The sequence below is a fragment of the Triturus cristatus genome, chromosome 4_1, assembly GCF_964204655.1.
Source record: "Triturus cristatus chromosome 4_1, aTriCri1.1, whole genome shotgun sequence".
In the NCBI taxonomy this organism is placed as follows: domain Eukaryota; kingdom Metazoa; phylum Chordata; class Amphibia; order Caudata; family Salamandridae; genus Triturus; species Triturus cristatus.
Genome location: NC_140585.1, coordinates 135,560,704 through 135,565,703, shown reverse-complemented (window position 1 = coordinate 135,565,703; position 5,000 = coordinate 135,560,704). Strand labels below are relative to the sequence as shown.

Sequence of the window (5,000 nt, the reverse complement as noted above, 5' to 3'; positions counted from 1 at the left end):
TTATGAGGGATTAGGTACTTTGAAACTGTCCCGTTTTACTTGTGTACACTTCACAGTCATGTTAGTGTTCTGAAACTGCAAAGTAGATTTTTAAATGCCTATTTTTGTGAGATGCATTTTCGACCGGCCAGAACATATTCCTTTGGAAAAAATGATTTGAATTGGATTGGAGTGAATCTTGTTTCTAGAGGTGGTGACATGCTTTCAGCTACTTGAATAGGTCAAGCCAGGATTCATAAAACTTATACAACCTATGTGAGTGTGAAAAATTAGCATATGCAGGAAGGAGCAATTTGTACTACTTTCAAAACAGTTTCACTCCACGTCTGGAAACGTCCAGAGCTATGTAGAGCATACAAATGAGCTTTAAACTCATGAGGAAAGAGGTTTGTATGCAAAAAGGAAAACAAAAGCATATCGTACTCATAAAATACTCAATATATAGATTCCAAAAAAGTGCTTCCAGCGAAAAGAGCTGAAAGAACACTATGGGATGTAAACCTGAATACCTTTCACTAATATGTTCTCCATCCATGCATACCACCTACATGATAAAAATCATCTCATGTGAACGGATGACCGCGTGGCCTAATGGATATGGCGTCTGACTTCGGATCAGAAGATTGAGGGTTAGGGTTCCTTCGTGGTCGTTTTTGGCCAATGGTCACACAATCTGCTTTACATTCAGAGTGGAAAAAGTATTTTCCAATACTCTTGTAGTCCTCACTTTCTCATTACTAATCATTAATAAAGTGGAGTACATACTATAAACTCATTCAGGTTGCATCTTCAGTCTAACTACTTGTGCATTTTAGTGGCATTAAAAAGTGCTTCTATGCCGACGCACTGAATATGTAATATGTTTGCAGAATTTTGACGTGACAGAATGGGTTTTTAGCTTAAGTGTGTGTAGAAGAACTGCAAGGTGTGTGCCTATGTGTGCATAGAGTGCTACATGTGTAAAGTCTGTATGATTTGGGCAGTTAAAGTGCTGATTTTGCCTCCGAGTAAGAAAAGTACTACAAAAAATGTATAAAGGATCGGCACATTGGCTGCCTTTGCTGATGCCCCCGTTGCCTAATTTGTAGTGCAATGGTTAAGTTGCAGAGTGTGGTTGAACTTGGTTAGGAGACTTGGTGCCTCTTTCCGTGTCCTGCTGATGATAAGGATGGCTTGATACCATTTTCTAAGCCCAGTATATTGAGAAAAGAAGTAAGTGAAGAAGAAGTGTGGAGTCGAAAGTGGTTCTCCAATTTCTCTCCACTTGCTAAAATTGCAAAGTCTCCATTATAGCATAGAAGAGAGCGTTAAAGTCGGGGATGGAAGAGGATGAAAATGGGAAGTTTACTTATAGAGAGAAGTGAGAAATGCCCTGTGTGCACACACCGGTGTCTGACCATAGAATACATTTAAATAATGCCTCTAGAAAAGAGCTATACATGTGTGCCTCAGTGGCCTAATGGATAAGGCACTGGCCTCCTAAGCCAGGGATTGTGGGTTCGAGTCCCATCTGAGGTGATAACAAAAATCCTCCCTCTTTCTTTTCCAGAAAATTAGGTAGATTTATTACATGCTTCCTCTCAGAAGTTTATGAGGGATTAGGTACTTTGAAACTTTCCCATTTTACTTGTGTACACTTCACAGTCATTTTAGTGTTCTGAAACTGCAAAGTAGATTTTTAAATGCCTATTTTTGTGAGATGTATTTTCGACCGGCCAGAACATATTCTTTTTGAAAAAATGATTTGAATTGGATTGGTGTGAATCTTGTTTCTAGAGGTGGTGACAGGCTTTCAGCTACTTGAATAGGTCAAGCCAGGATTCATAAAACGTATACAACCTATGTGAGTGTGAAAAATTAGCATATGCAGGAAGGAGCAATTTGTACTACTTTCAAAACAGTTTCACTCCACGTCTGGAAACGTCCAGAGCTATGTAGAGCATACAAATGAGCTTTAAACTCATGAGGAAAGAGGTTTGTATGGAAAAAGGAAAACAAAAGCATATCCTACTCATAAAATACTCAATATATAGATTCCAAAAAAGTGCTTTCAGCGAAAAGAGCTGAAAGAACACTATGGGATGTAAACCTAAATACCTTTCAATAATATGTTCTCCATCCATGCATACCACCTACATGATAAAAATCATCTCAGGTGGACGGATGACCGCGTGGCCTAATGGATAAGGCGTATGACTTCGGATCAGAAGATTGAGGGTTCGAGTCCCTTTGTGGTCGTTTTTGGCCAATGGTCACACAATCTGCTTTACATTCAGAGTGGAAAAAGTATTTTCCAATACTCTTGTAGTCCTCACTTTCTCATTACTAATCATTAATAAAGTGGAGTACATACTGTAAACTCATTCAGGTTGCATATTCAGTCTAACTACTCGTGCATTTTAGTGGCATTAAAAAGTGCTTCTATGCCGACGCACTGAATATGTAATAGGTTTGCAGAATTTTGACGTGACAGAATGGGTTTTTAGCTTAAGTGTGTGTAGAAGAACTGCAAGGTGTGTGCCTCTGTGTGCATAGAGTGCTACATGTGTAAAATCTGTATGATTTGGGCAGTTAAAGTGCTGATTTTGCCTCCGAGTAAGAAAAGTACTACACAAAATGTATAAAGGATCGGCACATTGGCTGCCTTTGCTGATGCCCCCGTTGGCTAATTTGTAGTGCAATGGTTAAGTTGCAGAGTGTGGTTGAACTTGGTTAGGAGACTTGGTGCCTCTTTCCGTGTCCTTCTGATGATAAGGATGGCTTGATACCATTTTCTAAGCCCAGTATATTGAGAAAAGAAGTAAGTGAAGAAGAAGTGTGGAGTTGAAAGTGGTTCTCCAATTTCTCTCCACTTGCTAAAATTGCAAAGTCTCCATTATAGCATAGAAGAGAGTGTTAAAGTCGGGGATGGAAGAGGATGAAAATGGGAAGTTTACTTATAGAGAGAAGTGAGAAATGCCCTGTGTGCACACACCGGTGTTTGTCCATAGAATACATTTAAATAATGTCTCTAGAAAAGAGCTATGCATGTGTGCCTCAGTGGCCTAATGGCTAAGGCACTGGCCTCCTAAGCCAGGGAATGTGGGTTTGAGTCCCATCTGTGGTGATAACAAAAATCCTCCCTCTATCTTTTCCAGAAAATTAGGTAGATTTATTACATGCTTCCTCTCAGAAGTTTATGAGGGATTAGTTACTTTGAAACGGTCCCATTTTACTTGTGTACACTTCACAGTCATGTTAGTGTTCTGAAACTGCAAAGTATATTTTTAAATGCCTATTTTTGTGAGATGCATTTTCGACCGGCCAGAACATATTCCTTTGGAAAAAATGATTTAATTGGATTGGTGTGAATCTTGTTTCTAGAGGTGGTGACAGGCTTTCAGCTACTTGAATAGGTCAAGCCAGGATTCATAAAACGTATACAACCTATGTGAGTGTGAAAAATTAGCATATGCAGGAAGGAGCAATTTTTACTGCTTTCAAAACAGATTCACTCCACGTCTGGAAACGTCCAGAGCTATGTAGAGCATACAAATGAGCTTTAAACTCATGAGGAAAGAGGTATGCATGCAAAAAGGAAAACAAAAGCATATCGTACTCATAAAATTCTCAATATATAGATTCCAAAAAAGTGCTTCCAGCGAAAAGAGCTGAAAGAACACTATGGAATGTAAACCTGAATACCTTTCAATAATATGTTCTCCATCCATGCATACCACCTACATGATAAAAATCATCTCAGGTGAACGGATGACCGCGTGGCCTAATGGATAAGGTGTCTGACTTCGGATCAGAAGATTGAGGGTTCGAGTCCCTTCGTGGTCGTTTTTGGACAATGGTCACACAATCTGCTTTACATTCAGAGTCGAAAAAGTCTTTTCCAATACTCTTGTAGTCCTCACTTTCTCATTACTAATCATTAATAAAGTGGAGTACATACTGTAAACTCATTCAGGTTGCATCTTCAGTCTAACTACTTGTGCATTTTAGTGGCATTAAAAAGTGCTTCTATGCCGACGCACTGAACATGTAATAGGTTAGCAGAATTTTGACGTGACAGAATGGGTTTTTAGCTTAAGTGTGTGTAGAAGAACTGCAAGGTGTGTGCCTATGTGTGCACAGAGTGCTACATTGGTAAAATCTGTATGATTTGGGCAGTTAAAGTGCTGATTTTGCCTCCGAGTAAGAAAAGTACTACACAAAATGTATAAAGGATCGGCACATTGGCTGCCTTTGCTGATGCCCCCGTTGCCTAATTTGTAGTGCAATGGTTAAGTTGCAGAGTGTGGTTGAACTTGGTTAGGAGACTTAGTGCCTCTTTCCGTGTCCTACTGATGATAAGGATGGCTTGATACCATTATCTAAGCCCAGTATATTGAGAAAAGAAGTAAGTGAAGAAGAAGTGTGGAGTCGAAAGTGGTTCTCCAATTTCTCTCCACTTGCTAAAATTGCAAAGTCTCCATTATAGCATAGAAGAGAGCGTTAAATTCGGGGATGGAAGAGGATGAAAATGGGAAGTTTACTTATAGAGAGAAGTGAGAAATGCCATGTGTGCACACACCTGTGTCTGACCATAGAATACATTTTAAATAATGCCTCTAGAAAAGAGCTATGCATGTGTGCCTCAGTGGCCTAATGGATAAGGGACTGGCCTTCTAAGCCAGGGATTGTGGGTTCGAGTCCCATCTGAGGTGATAACAAAAATCCTCCCTCTATCTTTTCCAGAAAATTAGGTAGATTTATTACATGCTTCCTCTCAGAAGTTTATGAGGGATTAGTTACTTTGAAACGGTCCCATTTTACTTGTGTACACTTCACAGACATGTTAGTGTTCTGAAACTGCAAAGTATATTTTTAAATGCCTATTTTTGTGAGATGCATTTTCGACCGGCCAGAACATATTCCTTTGGAAAAAATGATTTGAATTGGATTGGTGTGAATCTTGTTTCTAGAGGTGGTGACAGGCTTTCAGCTACTTGAATAGGTCAAGCCAGGATTCA

General features: G+C 39.4%; 3 non-coding genes across 3 annotated transcripts; all 3 read left to right on the top strand.

The window, feature by feature from the left end:
* Positions 1–1,445: 1,445 nt before the first annotated feature.
* Positions 1,446–1,518, top strand: TRNAR-CCU (transfer RNA arginine (anticodon CCU)). The gene has a single exon. It is a non-coding gene; the product is annotated as a tRNA-Arg (tRNA).
* Positions 1,519–3,752: 2,234 nt separating this feature from the next.
* On the top strand, positions 3,753–3,825 carry TRNAR-UCG (transfer RNA arginine (anticodon UCG)). Its single transcript has one exon. It is a non-coding gene; the product is annotated as a tRNA-Arg (tRNA).
* A 796-nt stretch (positions 3,826–4,621) lies between these two features.
* Positions 4,622–4,694, top strand: TRNAR-UCU (transfer RNA arginine (anticodon UCU)). The gene has a single exon. It is a non-coding gene; the product is annotated as a tRNA-Arg (tRNA).
* Positions 4,695–5,000: the final 306 nt, after the last annotated feature.